General features: G+C 55.4%; 1 protein-coding gene across 6 annotated transcripts in view; it reads right to left on the minus strand.

Annotated features, from left to right (window-relative positions):
• PRR5L (proline rich 5 like) overlaps positions 1-17,375 on the minus strand; it is a 101,574-nt gene that overhangs the window by 68,265 nt on the left and 15,934 nt on the right. For 4 of the 6 annotated variants that reach the window (XR_003546786.1, XM_027765762.1, XM_006162083.2 and 1 more), the window contains exons 1-2: positions 14,247-15,254; positions 10,907-11,069 (exon numbers count right to left, since the gene is read on the minus strand). The gene's annotated coding sequence lies outside the window, so the exon portion shown is untranslated. Of the gene's footprint in view, positions 1-10,906; positions 11,070-13,026; positions 14,215-14,246; positions 15,255-17,375 lie in introns of those variants that run through there. The other 2 variants (XM_006162085.2, XM_006162082.2) reach the window with 2 other exon arrangements.

A 17,375-nucleotide genomic window follows, 5' to 3' on the forward strand; every position in this document is an offset into this window, starting at 1 on the left:
GATGAGAACGCCAATCAGATTGGATTAAGACCTTCCTAACTGACCTTGACCTCAGAATCGGAAGGACACAAGTCAGCACGCAGTGACGGCCCCACCACCGTCACCACTGTCACAGACATACCGTGCCTGATGTCACTGAGTTAAAGAAAACATGGAGACTTGGTCAGGGTTCTTCTCTGAAGGATCAATGAGGTTTTCATTCGGAAAAATGTTCTCCGAAAGTGACGTGTTTCTGATGCTGAAAGCTCACTGAGCTCTCCCGGCCCTGGGGCCCACTGCAGGGTGTGGGTCCGGCCACGGTGTGCTCTCCGACTCAGCCCACCGGGGTCTTTGATGCCTCCACGCTCGGGATGTAGGATGTGTTTCTTGGGACAAAGGGGTGTGATGTCTCACTCTCTCCTCCCGGCCACTGGGGCGAGGGCGTGGGTGTGGGGCACAGCCCTGCTCAGCCCAGTGAGCAGAAGTGGTACGCTCTGTGGGCATGCAGAGGGAGCCCACGAAGGCCCAGCTCTGACTGAAAAGACATAGCAGTGAAATAAAGATCTGAGTGGCTTTATAATGGCCCTGAGGTTTCCAGGAAAAAGCCTTTCTGAGTGTGAGCGAGGAGACAAGTCAGAGAAAACCGAGCCACCCAGTCTGACACGACACCAGGAAAATGAGGAGAGGCCAGTTCCCAGAAAAGCAGCAGGGCCACCCTTAGACCCTCGGAGTGTCCGCCCTGGGCCACGAACACAGACACGAAGACTCGGGGTCCTCCACAGCGGGTTCAGGTGCTAGTCAGCCGCTAACTTGAGGGCGTTCTTAACTGCAGCCAGTGCGATCTTTCTGATGACAGTGATGACGGCCATGAGCCAGCTGCCCAGAGGGCACCAGGAGTACTCTGAGTGCTTTTAAAGTAGCCTTTAATGAGACCCAAGAGCAGGCAGAGAGCGAGGCACTGGGGGCCAGGGTGCACCGTGCACGCACGTCCACTGAGCCCGAGCCCAGCGAGTGTCATGCTGCCACGCAAGAGTGTCACTCGGGGCGCACCCATGTTTTGTCTTCATGGCCACCACCCGGCCTACGGAGAAGGGAGGGAGTACCACGGACAGCGGGTGGAAGGTCACACGGCTGTGGGAGAAGGTGCACAGGTCCTACTGCACCACGTCGCAGTGTTCCTTCCAGGGTCCCAGAGCTCATGACAAACCCCCCACACTGCTCCTCTCACCCTCAGTGTCCACCATGCAGCTCACATCTCACTGGCCTCCCACATCCCTCCACCGCCTGCCCATCCCTGTCCCAGGCCTTTGAAACATGCCCACCCACTTCTCTGGGCTCAAGCCCACACCTTTAGCACTCTCCTGTAACTGCCTCCGAGAAGCCCACCTTTCCCTTCACCCCAATTAGGTCCCACCACATCCAGAGCTCCGTCCCCACCTCCTGCATAGCCTCTCTCTCTCTCTCTCTCTCTCTCTCTCTCTCTCTCTCTCTCTTCCTTCCTTTCTTTCTTCTTTCATTTTTATTAAATTATGCCAGAGGTCATGTGCCAGAGAGAGAGAGAGAAAGAGCAAACCCCAAACAGGGTATGCTCATAACCCCATCCTTCTCCCTCCAACTCCCCATCCTGTCATGATCCCAGGCACCTGGTGCACCAGCGTGCGAGCCACGGGTCAGGATGAACTCCCGACGGCAGAAGAACTGGTGTCCTCGGACAGCACTAGGCAGCTGCCCCGAGGGCCGCCCTCCCTGTTGCTGTCCCGATGGGCATAGTGAAAGTTCACAGGACCGACTGCTGCATTCCGGGGCTGTGAGGCCGAGGGCAACACATCTCGTTCTCTGTACTGAGCTCTCTGAGAGTGAGTGCGCCACCTACCCATGGGCGGACTGCGAGACAGACGTTAGCAAGTGTCTCCCAGGCCTCACATGTCGGGCCGAGTTCCCGCACTGCAGCCCAAGCGGCCTAGGTTCAGACCAGCCTCCACAGCTCATAAGTGGGCTGGGCAGGTGCTCACAGGCTCTCAGTTCAGGCTCCACCTGCCCAGTGAGTGTGTGATAGGCAGCTCCGCGTCATCAAGGTGGAAGTGAGGTGACCGGACCATGGCTGCCCCTGGGTTGTGGCCAGTGTTAATAGTGCTACACAAGGCCATATTCTTCCCAAATCCTCAGGCACCAGGGTGACGTGGGCAGGGCGTGTGGGGACGGCACACACACTGCTGGAGGAGATGGTCTGGGGCAGCTGCCACGGCAGGCCACGTGACAGGACCTTCCACAGTGCCCAAGGCCATGTCTCTGACCCAGCAATTCTGCTTCCAGGAAGTTCACCCCAGGCCTGCCAACTGGCTCACGAAACAAGGGTTTTCACTGTGGCCTTTAATTGCCAGAGGTGAGGTATCTGCACTACTGTGCGGGGGAGCGTACCCAGTGAGGCGTGGTCACACAATCTCTGTCCTCCATTTCCTACCCCGTCAGGATTGGGGACCACTCGTGCACACATGCCCAGTGTGCTTTTCGAGCAGCTGGGGATAGGATTTAGGCTGTGGTTGGCCATGTGGGAGCCATTCCTGACACACAGGACTCAACCTTGGTGCAGGCTGGCCCACTGCGGCCTCATGAGAGCGGCGGCGGGCGGGATCGTGCTGTGCAAATGTGGCATCGCCTACACCGGGTCCCAGCACTCTGAGGAAGGAGGAAGGAGGACGCTCCCAGAGAATGCGCTGCGGGCAGGGCAGGCTCAGTAGAGCGTGTGCGTATCAGGCACCCCTGCCCAGGAAAGGCGGCCAAGGCATTTACACGCCCCACTGCACACGGAACACGTCTCTGGAGGAACCAACCACCAAAGGGAAGCCTTTTCTCTACAAGTACAAGCCCTTTTTGAATTTTGAAACATGAAAATACATTACTTATTCAAATAAGTAAAAACAACAGTGACCACCTCATCTCATCCTGCCCCTCCACGTAATAAAAGAAAAGATGAAAAATAAAGGTTACAGAGGCTTAAACTCACGCCGGGTGTGTGTGCATGCGTGCCCAAGATCCCAAGAGGAGAATGGAGGAGAAGGGATTGCGGCGTGGCCATCCCCCCTGGGGGTGATTTCTCGCTTTCTGTCTCTCTGTTTCTTTCTGTCTTTCTGGCGAACCCATGTACCCCATAGCAAAAACCTCTCCAAAAAAAAAAAAAATCCACTCCTCCACCCACTCACTCAGCACGAGTTCATTTATCCACCAGACAAGCTGCCTGCAGTGGCACCCGGGCCAGACTGTGAACTTCAGTGGGAAAGAAGGTAACAGGGAGGATCTATTTCTTCCTTTTCTTTCTTTCTTTTTTTTTTATAATTGTCAGAGGACATAAATATTGCATAATTTACAACTCACCAGACACAGAGAGACAGATAGAAACATTCCGGTGTGGTGTGTGCACCCCTAATCCCTTCTCCTTTGTTCTCCCACCTATTGGGATCCAGGGTACACACGTGCTTCTCTGAGATGCCAGGGCCAGGTTTGGGCCATACATGGGACCCAGCTCCATTAACTCCTAGGCTACAGGGCCAGCTAGTTTCCTTCTCCCTATTTAATTTTACTTTGGTTTTTGTTTTTCTGCACCATGTATCACAAACTGACCATGAGTGAGGCTGGCAGGGGCGGACAGAGTGATGGGTGGCATGTTTTACTAGGCAGGACCTACCCAGGCTGAAGGGGGGAGCCAGCATTAGGCTGACCAGGGTTATTTTTGCCATGTCAGGATACAGCCCAACTTTGCCAGATCTGATTTTTTTTCCCAAGAGAAGCAAAAAAACTAAGGTTTTTTAAAATGTAAAATCGCCAATGTTTAAGTTAGGGCAACTTAGCCACCAGATGGGCCAGCATTTTAGGGGCCAAACGCGCAGGTCTGCAGCGTTATTCATGCTGTCATGTCTGCAGTGTCTGCAGCCACGAGCCTTCTCAGACCTTTCCCCAGAGTTAAAGAGCCCTGTGGCCCCAGGCCAGCCCCTTACTTCTCTGGGCTTGCTGACTTAGCAGCAATAAGGGTTTGGGCCCGCGGCTGCATCACCAGGTACAGCCTTGCCCCTCCCCAGGTCTACAGCACTGGGCAGCTCCCAGAGACCAGGCAGGGCTTGGCACTAACACAGCAGGAGCCCAGAGCCAGCCTCGACGTCCCCATGCCGCCGCCATATTATCGATCTGGCCAGCCTTGCTCTCAGCCTGTCACAGACCCGCAGCCTCCCTCCGCACGCAGAGACACACGGTTGAGAGTGCACCCAGCCACAGCCCCTGCACTGCCGAGGAAAGGCCCAGAGCAGAGCCCTCGGGCCAGCAGGGGACACAGCCTGGCCCACCGTCCTCCAGCCCACTGGACGGGACCGGTCAGTGCTGGCTTCGGGAGCGGGGGCCACTTAGCAACGCCGCTGCCTGCTGTCGCTACGGTATTGTTGTTACTGCTGAGCAGAACACAGGGTCCCTCCACCTGCAGGCGTTGCGTTCCGAGACCCCCGTGGGTGCCTGAACTGCAGCTCATACTGACGAATACACACACTTCGTTTTCCACCCGGCAGCCGGGACGTGACGAGTGGGTTGGGTGGCACACGCGTGCATGGACGTGCTGGGCAAGGAGTGGTTCATGTCCCGGCATGACGGCAGAGCTCACATCACACTACTCAGAATGCCGCGTGCTTCATAATGAGTGAAGTGTTTATTTCCGGAATTTTTCATTTACTCTTTCAAATGGTAGCCGGCCACAGAGAGCTAAGACTGCAGAAAATGAAACTGCGCATTGGGGGCACCTCGACACTCACTTTCCACCATCAGGGTTGGGGCTGGGCCATGCAAGCCTCCGTCTGCTTCTGCTACCTCTTAAATTCACTGCCAGCTGAGGCAGGGTTCATATTTCCATTTTCCAGAAGAAGGGACAGAAGATAAGTAAGAGGGACCAAGAGTCAAATCCCACGTGCTCCCCAAGCCTCGGCTCCAAGCAGCACCCATGCCTGCTGCACAGCAGGAACCCACTGCCTCACTCTGCAGACCTCCAACGTCACCAGGCAGCAAGTGCTCTGCCCTCCCCGTCCCGCTGTTACCGCGGTGCCACGCGAGTGCTGGGCACATGAGAAGTGCAGTCAGTGTCAAACGGTAAGACAAAGGGCAGACTTTCAAGGCCCAGGAAGAGAGGCAGAAGCCTTCCCATCTCCGAGGGACCAGGAGGACTGTGTGGCATGGAGCCTGCGGGTCACTGTCACTTGCCATGTGGCAGAGAGCTGCCTCTGCACGGCTTTGAGAAAGGACAGACATTTAGCACTCTCAGGAGGCCGAAGCCAGCCAAGGGGGCATCGCCAACAAGCAACTGTGAAGGGTCAAGCTTAGATCACAGAGAAGGCTCCACAGGATGCTGAGACAATGTCTCAGACCCCACAGGAATAGAGTCCATGCAGAAGAGTGCGCGAATCCGCATATAGCTGCAGGCATACTGGTGCGAGGACGCAAGCACACGTGTGCACCTCTGCCCCACGCGCGCACCAGACATCCACAGGACTTGACACTGAGGGCTGAGCCAGGCCTGGCAGTAATGGCTTTGCCCTGACTCTCAGCATGACCTGCACCTGCAAACCACCATGTAATCACCAAAAGACTCCCTTTCTGGGGTGCGAGTTAAGCAAAACCGTGGGAAACAACCGCACATCTTACTGGCTCACCTACAAGCCCCACTCTAAGAGCTGAGTTTCTTAGAATGCAGAGTTGGAGGTGACATGTAAATGCCACCCAGAGTGATCTTGCAGCGAGTGCCAGATGATAAGCCAGAAGTCTAGACAGGTGGTAGCCCAGACAGGTAAGGTGTGTGAGCCCGAGGAGGGAGACAGCAGGAGTCAGTCAAGTTCACGTGTGGGGAATGTTCTGTTCGTTAAAAGTCGGCCCCAGTCTTTCACTGCAGAAATAAAATGAGAAGTCTTTTCATGGAACGAGATGGGGAAAGGAGCTTGCAGGTGGTGTAGCTGGGTGTAAGGAGCACAAGCACAGGGCTATCCAGGCATGGCCATTCCTCGGAGGCCATGGGCTGCACTCGAGTCCACGTAACTCACCCAAATGTTTGGAGACCCACCATCTGCCAGGGGCCAGGAGGAACAGCACGTCCACTCTCAAGGGGTTCAGGGGCTCTGGGCAGGGTCCAGAGGCAATCCTGTAGATGCAGCTTGGCAGCAGGGCGAAGGCGGTGGTGGAGACAAGGAGGCAGAAAGCCGACTCCTAGAGCTACAGGCAGAGTTAACGAAGGTCAGCTGAGACTGACCACCACCATCCTGCCATTACTCTGTGTGGACACTGGAGACTGGGAAGGGAATTTCAAGAAGAAACACCATCTCCCACGGTTAGGGGAACCTGGCGGGTGACACAGTAATGCTGTCTCTGCGCTGAGGGTATTCAGAGGGACCCAGGTTCCACCCAAGCATGTCCCGAGGGTCACGGCACAAAGACCCTGGGGCGGGGGGGGAATCTGTCTGCCGGTCTGTTTCTCTCTGTCTCTCTGATTCTTTCTCTGTCTCCCACTCTCATGGGGAAAAAAATAAATGTTTTAAAAGCTCGAGAAATATATATATATTTTTTTAATTTACGGGAGACCAGGATAGTAAGAAAATATATTTCAACAAGTATGCTATGAGTTTCTTCTTGTAGCCTTTCTGGCTACAGGTGATTCTGCCAGTGGTAAGGGGAGGGACAGCAATTGGTCATGATTAACGAGAAGGACAGAGTGGCCTGACATAGGGAGGGCAAATTCCCCGTCTATAAGGCCTGAGACAGACAGCGTGATGAGGTTATCGGGCCAGGTGGGGACTGTGGCAGACTAAGCAGCCCTTCAGCTCCTTTTTAAAAGGAAAGCTGAAAACTGGAGTTTATATGTCAACTCTCCACATTCTAAACACTGGGGAAATTATTTGCCCCCAAAACTGAGTGCACCCAAATAATGCAAGTCTGACGCTACAGTCTGGCCGGGGCCTGCCAGTCCGAGAGCCTTGGTGTTGAGTGGGTTGAGGACAGGCACACAGCAACGCCTGGGAGAAAAGGGACATAAAGGGAGCTGGCGAAGGCTAAGGGGTCAGGCCCGAGGGAGGGAGAGACAGGTCCCGAGGCAGGGTCTGCGAGGCAGGGGTACCTGCCGCTTCCTGGCGCTCCTGACCTGACCCCAAAGCTCTGGGAGTGCTCGGCATCAATGCTATTTCAGAAGGACCAAGTTCCCATGGGGAGCATCTAAGCAACTGGCTGTGGTCCCACAACTATGAAACATCAGGGCTGGAGCTCAAGTCTGAAAATTGGTGCTTTTCCAGAGCCTCGGAGAGGCTGTCTCCACCACCTCATGCTTTCTTTCTTTCCTTTCTCTTTTTCTTTCTTTCTTTTATTTATTTATTTATTTATTTATTTATTTATTGCCAAAGGGTGCATGCATCCTGAGACAAAGTGGAAGGGAGAGGGGGAAAGCACCTCCAGCGGATGCACCCACGCTGCTCTCCCTTCTCTACCACTTCTCCACCCTGGCAGGATTTCAGGCACAACACCTGTGCCTGGAAAGTGTCTCAGGCCTCCAGGGCTGGGATTAGAACTGCACCGTCAGCCATGTGCGAGTCAGTTCCCTTAACCACAGAGCCGCCCTCACTGTATTCCTGAAGAAGGATGTGGGCAGAGGTCCACTCCTTAGTATCCCCCTAACGGGCCTGAGGCCCGACACAGTCCAGCCACGCCGTCGAGGTCACAGGAGGGTGACCGTCCTGTGCTCCTGGGAACACTGCAAGGTCCGCAGACACTCCCAATGGTGGCAGTGTGGGGTGAGAGTGGCAATGTGATGGGCACACAGCGGGCAGAGGCCAGGGATGCTGTTCACACGCTCCCACGCCCGGCAGCCCATAACAAGGGCTTCTCCAGGTAGGACATCGTCAGCAGCACCCCCGGCCAGGCTGGGGAGAAATCCAGACCCCAGCCCAGCTCTGGGCAAACCAAGGAGCTCAGATGACCCCTGCACACTCACGCACAGGTCCACACCCGCCTCAGCCCTCACAGCAGGAGAGCAGCGTCTCAGGAGGCCAGCTCACTACGCAGTGGGGGAAGGCCGAGGCCTGGGGCACCGGGCGGCTTGCCCACGGCACAGAGCTTGCTCTGGCAGAGCCAAGGTCTCATTCCGGGTCTCACTCTCCCACCTGTTACCCTGAGAGCCAGTCGGGACCAGGCACAGGCTCACCCACAGCTGCCACTCTGAAAAGGTGGTGCTGACTTCTAGGATGTCGGGAAGGCATTTCTGAAGCCAGAAAGACATCTACTGTCCTGTTGGTGAAGACCCTTTTGGAGCGGGGGGGCATGTGCACTGACTGGGGACAGACAGTGGGAGAGTAGAAAGCACCCCTGGGGGACAGCCATGCTGCCAGCCCCCCCTGTCGTCAGGGCATGGGCCTGCATGCACACACCCAGCACACCCTTCGAGTCAGGGGTGGGGGCCTTGAACCGTGCAGTCGGCCATGTGGTAGCCAACCGCCTGGACTACCATGCCACTAGCTGGCCCAAGAATTTTAAAAAATTATCCAGATACCACAAAGGCTTACCTCTAGACGTTTCACAAAGACAGTGGTCACACCACCAGGCAGCGGTGCGTCCCGTACCGGCATAACGAGCCACAATCTGAAAATGACGCAGTAGGTGGTTTGGTCTCCCCGGGACACGAGGGGGTGACGCTGGGCCAGTGCTTGAAGGGCTTTATGATTACAGGCAAGTGTCAAGTTTACATCGCGAGCGTTCAGCCGACGTCACGAGCAGGCTGACAGGGTCTGAGCAGCTCAGCTCAGACGAACAGACACACACCAGCCCCGGGAAGAGGACAGACATGGATTCCTGAGGCTGTCTTCCCAGCCTCCTCATGCCGACACACTCCTGTTCCACACAGCCCAAGCAGCCCGAGGCAGCCCCTCGACCAAGGACTCGCGCAAATCAACCGCGACCCCTGTCTTAGCAAGACACAGACTTGGCCTGTCGTGTGGCCAGGAAAGCTAGGAGGGCAGCGAGAGAGGGAGGCCCGCCACTGCCACAGCGACCTGCTGGGGTGAGACCAGACTGGCATGTGTGAGAGAGGTCGCTGTCACGCCTCGAAAAGAGGCACAGAAAGCCTAGAGAAAGTGAGAGCCAAGGGCTCCAGGACATTCGTGGGAAATGGAATCTGAGTAAGTTTATTTGGAACAAGACATTTTGAAATGTGGGGCTGGTGGCACAACAGTAATTGAGAGGTTGACCACACGGAAGGTTCTGGATTCACCTCCAGAGACGTCCCTGAGTACATAGCAAAAGCTTGTCCATGCCCGGGGGCTGGCCGAACATGGCAGATTGTGGCATCGGGACCCTGTCAGGCACTGCTTCTCTCTTCCTGTCTCTGGCTCTGGGCTTCTCTTGCTCACAGAAGAAATAAACGAGTAAACTAAAACACCTGTTCTCAAAATCCACACATTTTTCATACTATGCATTTTCCATGAACTCTTTGAAGACCCATCACACGTGAGTACACACATAATGTCATGTAGCATAATTACATCTAAAATAACTTATGTGAGTAATCACAACAGGTCAGTGGGGGGCCAGGGGGACAGTTACCTGGTCTGCCCATGGGCCATGGTCAAAATCGACTGCACCGTGTAATCACACAGCTGCTGCACTGTACTGCCAATTAGGTAGTATAATTTAAAAAAAAAAAAAAAAAAGAGGAAGAGAGGGATTTGGGTGAGCTCTACCACCCTCCCAAGCCCTCTGGGTTAACTTGGTTATTGGGCTTGCTCTCCGGAGGCTGACAGAGCCGACAAGCCTGGCTGGGAGCTCCTACTCCCCTCCCCCCTGCTATTGGGCGGGTGCACTCGCCAGACAGACAGACAGAGACAGAGAGACAGAAAGCGAGAAATCACCCCCCAGAGGGGATGGTCACGCCGCAATCCCTTCTCCTCCATTCTCCTCTCGGGATCCTGGGTACGCATGCACATGCGCCCGGCGTGAGTTTTAAGCCACCGGGTCTGGGACACGAACTGCGGTTGACTACGTGGGAGTTCAGCGACATAGCCATTACGCTAACTGCTGGTTCCCAGGAGCTCCTGCTTTTAAATGAAGCCAGTTTACCATGGCTATGGCGTCGCGTATCACCCACTGCGAATATGTAATATTCCTAAAAGGGGGTGATGGGGAGCCAGAGAAGGCCTCTACACATTTAAAGAATACACAAATGCGTTTAAAATCCTAGACTATGTTACAGCTGGAAATAGCAGGGAGTTTAAGACCAAAATGAAAAAAGTCAGTTTAAATTTAATAGGCCACTTAAATTCCTGGTTGATGGTAATTAGGGTGCAAGAACTGTCTATTTAAACCCTGCTAGACAGAACTTCATCCAGTTCAGGTAACCACCAACCTTTGCTTTCTTCTCACTCTCTTTTCCTCACTGAAATCCAAGGGTTGATCTACAAAGGCCACGAACTGGCAAAACATGAGAGGAATATTTAGAGCGAGACTGAGTGACTGTTAGCCCGAAGGGCCAATTACAATGGGAAGAGCCCGCAGCTCCCTAACTCACAGAGCTTCCCAGAGCTGTGCACCCAGAGGTGTTCCCACTTCACCCTCCGGGACTCTACAGGCAGGGTGGCTCCCAGGTATTGCTCTGTGGCGTGGCAGCCGCGCCCTCCCAGGCCACACTAGAAATTCTCTTTGCTCACGACACTGCCAGGGCCAGCTCTCCTGCACACAGCAAGCCTTGTCAGCGTAGTCCAGACCGCCCTCAGATACCACGGCTCACGTTGCCCACCTCCTGCCTTCAGGCACTGACTCCTGATCCTCCACGTGGGCACCAAGCCCTCCCCAAGAACCTGGAGCCTTGGGTGCCCCATGGAAGGCCTCAAGGGTGGACATCCCAATGTACACAATGGAGACATTAACTCACACAGGCTGAGACGGCCATGGCCGTGGGCATCGCCTTGGTCAGGTCTTGACGCCTGCGGCCCAGAGGCGACTCCAGGAGTAAGCCCGTGGTGACGAGTGCTGGGCACTGCGGGGTCTCACGAGGGGACTCTTGATTTCTCAGCTCGACTCCGTGCCGGGCAGCTCTGCAAAGAGAATGTGAAGGAAATCAGAAAGAATTTGCAAGTCAGGATAGGGGTCAGCACATTTTGTCTCACAAGGACAGCCCAAAGGAACGGCCACAGGGAGACAGACACATCTACAAATTACAGGGTACAGAAATCCGGAGAACCTGAGAACACCACAAAATGTACACTGAATTCCATTTTATACAAATAAGTGGTTTAAATGCTGAACATACATTAAATGCAAGAGCAGGCCAGCAGTGGCATGTCATTAAGGCAGCCAGATCCCACATGGTTGACCATGCAGTTTGTGTCCCAGACCCAACGACTTGAAAAATACCATGCACATGTGCATGTGTGCGCAAGATCCTGACACAGAGAATGGAGGTCACAGGACTGTAGCCCGATCATGCCTCGTCTCCTCTCTCTCTCCCTGTCTCCCTCTCTCTCTCTTCCTCTCTCCCTCTCTCTCCCTCTCTCTCTCTCTCCCTCTCTCTCTCTCTCTCCCTCTCTCTCTCCCTTTCTCTCCCTCTCCCTCCCTCCCTCTCTTCCCGCCCCTCTCTCCTCTCTCTCCCCTCTCTCTCTCCCTCTGTCTCCCCCTCCCTCCCTCTCTCTCTCTCTCTCTCTCTCTCTTTCTCTCACTCTGTCCCTCTCTTCCCGCCCCTCTCTCCTCTCTCTCCCCTCTCTCTCTCCCTCTGTCTCCCCCTCCCTCCCTCTCTCTCTCTCTCTCTCTCTCTCTGTCTCTCTGTATCTGTATCTGTCCAGTGAGTCCCATGTGCCCTCTAGTAAATTTTTAAAAATGGGACCAGCAAGTGGCATGGCAGTTAAGGTGCTGGACTCCCACATGGGTTCGAGTCCCAGACCTGGCAGCTTAAAAATTACACCAAGCACACGTGACTGTGTGCCCAAAATCCTGAGAAGACTGGAGAAGAAGGGATTGCAGTGTGGCCATCCCCCTTGGGAGGTGATTTAACACTTTCCTGCATTCTGTCTCTGGTGAATGCACACATCCTATGGCAAAAACAAGCAAGCAAACAAACAAACAAACAAAAACGGAAGTTTAGATTATGTCTGGAATATCAAATCAGAGGGAGGCCGGCAGATGGCGCACTAGTTATGGGCACTGGACTCCCATGTGGCCGTCACAGTTCAGTTCCAGACCTAGTGACTTGTTTTCTCACTCCCCCTCCCCTTGTCAAATTTAAATAAGTAAATAAATAAATGTTAAAAAAATAATTTTTTAAAAATCACTGAGTTTTTCAGATGCTTTTAAGGACAAAATTAAGATGTCCTTTTGAATAATCGAGCCACTTGTGGCATTAAAAAAAAGAAATAAGAAGCCATTGGTTTATTCAACTACTAGTTGATCTGATCACTACCTAGGGACTGGGGTGAGCAGATGGCGTGATGGTTACATCACTGGACTCCAACCGCAGTTCAAGTCCTACATTCAGCAGCTTAAAATCAGGCCAGGCACATGTGCGTGCATGTCCAACATCCTGGGAGGAGAAGGGACTGTGGCATGGCCGCCGCCCCCACCCCCACCCCCCCAGGGAGGTGATTCCTCGCTTTCTGTCTCCCTGTCTGTCTGGTGAGCAAACATGCCCGATAGGAAACATAAAAAGCCCTTGGGAGGATGACACCTTCAGCTCACATGGAGTGACAGATCAGGTCTCCACCCCAGCTCCATCCCTGTTTCTGGCCTCAGACAAGTCACTCAAACCCTGTAAGCCTTGGCCAGCTCATCCACGTATGGAGTTAAATGGCACCTACATGCTTCAGTGAGGGCGCACATGAGCTCATCAAGGGCTCTTAGTGCAAAGTTTAAGACACCGACCGTAAAGCCTGAGATTTTGCATTCCCACTTTTTAAGTAAGGAACATTTTATTTTCATAACATTCAAACAGAACCTTACTGATCTCAGTGGAATGAGTAGACACCAGCCCTGTTCCCCTAGACCTGCACTGGGGCGTCTTACCCTTGGGAAACCAGCGTCTGAGCTTAGCCCCTGAGAAAGGAGCGGGGAGGCCCTTGTTTCCAGGGCTGCCTTCTCCCACCCGTTGGTGCTCCGGCCTTGGGAGCACCGGCGAAGCACCCAAAGGCCAGGGTCTGGGCGGGAGGGGGGCCACTGCGTCCGCGTTGCTTCCCCTGCCTCCAGGGCTGCGTCTGGGACACTGTGAAGAGACCCAGCAGCGGGTTCCATGGGGAGGCCCCTGGGTGTCCTCAGTCTAGCTGGGAACCTCGCCAGGGGCTACCTTTGCACTGCAAGCTTCTCCCTTGCCCGCTTGCCCTCCTGGGGTCGGAAGAGGGCCTTCCACCCCGGAGCATCCCCCAGCTCAGCACTGAGCCGTTCTGCCCTGGGCAGCCTCACGCGGTCAGGCTGGCCTTGGGGTCCCCGGGGCTTGGTCAGCGGGAGCCCTGCGGGCCTTGGGCGCGCGGCAGGAACCGAGCCTGCGCGCAGGGCGGCACAGGCGTCGTGGAAGGGCCCCACCGACGCAGCCCAGGGAACTAGGGGCGCCCTGTGGTCACCGGGGAGCTCCTCAGAGCCGACCCGTAGCTTCTCGGACCAGCCTGGGCGGTCTCTGGGAACGCGGGCTGGGGCGGCGGGACGTTCCTGGCAGGCAGACCGGCCCCGCGGGCTCTCGGCGCCTCCCACCGCCCTTCCCTAGAAAGGGGACCGAGAAAGGGCAGCTCCGGCAGAGACAGCGCCCCAGCGAACTTGCGCTCCGACCCCGGCTCTGCCTGGGCCCCAGGTGGGCCTCCCTGGCCAAGAGTCTGCCCCAGCCCGGCAGCCGCGGCCCCGCGGGTCGCCCCAGCACGACGCCCCGGCGAGCCTGAGCCCTGCGACGTGCCCTTTCCTGGGCCGAGGCTAGGCCTGGGCTTCGGCACCGGATCTCCCCGCTCGCCCGGGGTCCCCTGGCCGGCACCCGCCCGCACTCCGCGCGCAGGAAGTGCCCGGTCTCCGCGAGAACGTGTCACCGGAGAGAAGCGAGCAGCGAGCGACCGACGGTTCCTGCCGCGCCTCCCGCCCCTCCCCGCGGCGCTGCCCTGCGCGGGGTCGGGTCCGGCTGGGGTCGGCTCGCCGCGGGGACCGCCTGGCGCGGTTCTGCGCTGGTCCGGGAGCCCCGGGCGACACGTCCCCAGCCCCATCGCGCCCCCCTTCCTGTCCCGCCGGCTTCGCCCGCGCCCGCGGCTCACCCCTCCCGCTCCCCTGCAGGGTTCTCAGCCCGCGGCGAGGGGGGCTCACTTCCATCTAGTCCAACAATTTCAGGAAATCCAAGCTCTTTGACTTAAAAAGCAAGGGAGGGCGTCGCGGGTCAAGGAGCTCGGCGGCTCGCTAGCGGCCCTGCCCCTCCCCTGCCCCAGACGGAAGCGCCCAGGCCAGGAGGTGGCTCTGGGCTCGCCCCACTTTAAAGAGCAAAGCCGGCCAGAGGGCTGGAGCCTGGGACTTTTCTGCCTTCTTTCTTTCTTTCTTGTTCTTTTCCTTTCTTTCCTTCTTCCTGTCTTTATTTTCTATGTTCTCTCCTTTCCCTTTCTTTTTCTTCTTTCTTTCTTTTTCTTTTTCTCAAGGAACAGCTCTCTGGGTCCCATAAGTTAAATGCATTTGTGGAACTATAATGCAACCATTAGATTTTCACAGTTCTTTTGAAGTTCTCCAATTTCCTGTCCAGCTGAAGTTTAATGAACTGGAGGGTCCTTTGAGTTTGAAACTGCAGAAAACCAGCCAATCCAAAAATTGAAAACAACGTAAAATTATTTTCAAGCCTCGGTTTTTTGCAGGTGTTAAGAATTCACTGCAGCTGCTTGTAGGACTTGCTGGCCACACTGTGAGCCCGGGGTGGGCAGGAAATACTCCAAACTGGCTGATCGCACATCGCGCCTCGGCTTTGAAACCACAGTGACATTTGCTGAACAAAATGTTTGTGTCTTTTTATGTCCACACTGAGCATAATTCGTCTGCTTCTGGTCACCGGGGCCTTACATAGCTATGTTTAGAAATGACGCATTTCCCGTTTGGGTTGGGGGGACAGTTCGGTGAGGTCGGGTAGCTCACCGTGACGCGTGTTAGATCCACCGCATGTGACCCCACCACTGGGCCACCATGACACGTTTTAGATGCATTGCGTGTAAACCTCACCATTGGGACACCACGACGCGTGTTAGATGCACTACATGTAAACCCCACCACTGGGCCACCTTGACACACTTTAGATGCACCGCGTGTAAACCTCATCACTGGGCCACTGCGACGTGTGTTAGATGTGCTGTGTGACCCCACCGTGCCGGCTTCCTCACTTGTCGATATTTACAGATCAGTGAGCGTCATGCGAACACAGGGTTCTCAGCTTGCCTGGACAACCTGGAAGACCCGGCCTGCTCCTGCTGCAGGCTGTGCCCACAGTCGGCCGCCACACCTTCCCTCCCTCTGGGAGAGGCGTGCAGTTGCCAGGCAGCCTCCCCTGCAGCCACTCCTGCTCCTCCTGTTTCTGGCTGGCTCTACCTGCTTCCTGGCAGCCAGAGAGGGTGCCAGCCCAAGTCCGGGCGGAGCAGGAGCAGGGCTAACTGTGTGGTGGTGAGTGGTGGCCCAGCAGAAGCCCACTTTTCAAACTAAACCTGGCTTGGAGCTGCATACTGGGGCACTGCTCGGTACAGGGTGCTGTGGGGAAACATGGAGGAGGTGGACACCCACAGGTCGGGGCCACCAGCCAGGCCTCCTCCAGCGGCCTGGGGTTCCCACAGCTATGTCTGCCCACCCCGTCCCCATCACTCATTTCTACCCCAAAGAGCCTCATCGGACCACGTTCGGGAAGGGTTGGGTGACGTGTCCAAGTTACACACGGGCAAGAAAGGCAGGACAAGGGCCAGGCTGCCAGTCCAGGCCTCTTTTACGTGGCCTTTCTCGGTCTGACCACCTGCCTCCATCTCTGAGGAACGTGGAAGTCACGCTGAGGTACAGAACGTTGTGGCTAGCTGTGGGGTATCAGCACGTTACCTGACTTGGCTGCGCCTCTGTTTACTCCCATAAGATAGGGCTGAAGTAGTAGCTGTATCTTAGAGCTGTCACGAAGATGTAATGAATTCACGCAGGGAAAGGGCTTCGAATCTCTGCTGAGCGTCCAACGACATGAGCAGTTACTGCTGTCTAGGTTACTGAGGGCCTGCAACACTAGGCTCAGTATGGAGTTAGTACAGTCGGCCAAGTGTCGGCACAGAAGGGCTTTCCTGTGCGTCAGACTCCCCGGTGTCGTGACGGGGCGTACCTGCTGTAAGCGCGTCCCACTGAGGCAAGTGTCATGTCCTGTGTGAGGTTTCTCCTTTTCACAAGTAGGAAGAGGAAGGCTGAAGACCCACGGCCCTTTGTTCATGCCTGGCTCAGAGCTTCTGAGCACACAGGTCTCGCAATGCAGGTGGCATTAAAAGGCAGCTCTCTGATCCTCAGCATACGGGTAATAAAACGAGTTAATGTGCTTACTCACGGCCAGTACCAACCTCGGTGGGAGCGTCAGCCCTCGGTGTACAAGCACGGCACTGCCTGTCCATAAAACAGGACCTTCGAGAAACACGGTTGGCCTTGGGCCTCGCGCGGGTGTGGATCAGTGACCTTTGGTACAGCAGGGAGGGTTGGTGACAGAGAGCCCTCCTTTAACTTCCACCATAGAAAAATGGAAAACCTTGAAATTTGTATATTGGGAGAATTTTTTATGAGATTAACCAAAAGAAAATTTTAGTTCCTTTCATTCTTTTCTTAACAGTAATGGAGTATTTTTTGGGTATCTTGGTTGTTTTTTTAGTTTAGTTTTGTTTTTCTCTTTTGGTATTGGGGAATGTCTGGCTTCTATTCTGAAGGCGCTGTTAGTTAATTAAATGTGAGTGCGTTTTCAGAATAAGCAAATCTTAAAGTGAAAAGAAACGTAGCAACCCCACGTGAAGCCCCCTCGGATAACCCAGACCTGGACTTCCTCCGCCATTCCAGCCAGCCGATGGCTCAGTAGGTGCTGACCGGCCGGTCCCAGGGAGGCAGCAGTGAGCCAGACCAGGCCTCCCTTAAGGAGCAGAAAACAGACCGTGAGCATGGCCCGGGGCCTGTGGGGAGCGTTTCAAGTGCTGATGCGAGTCAGAGAGGGCCAAGTAGGGACCGGAGCGGCTAGACGGGAGGACAGCACCCTCAGAGTGACCAAGGCTGGTTCTTAGAGCAGGACCAGGGCTGAGACAGTGGTGAGGGAGTGATCAGAGGCCCCATGGGGCACCGACGGGAGCAGAACCTTCCCCACAGCATGCATGGCTGCGCAGAAGCTGGCCTAGCAGCCGCGGGTCAGAGGCCAGAGA

The sequence above is a fragment of the Tupaia chinensis genome, unplaced genomic scaffold (genome assembly GCF_000334495.1).
Source record: "Tupaia chinensis unplaced genomic scaffold, TupChi_1.0 Scaffold139733_1, whole genome shotgun sequence".
NCBI lineage: Eukaryota > Metazoa > Chordata > Mammalia > Scandentia > Tupaiidae > Tupaia > Tupaia belangeri.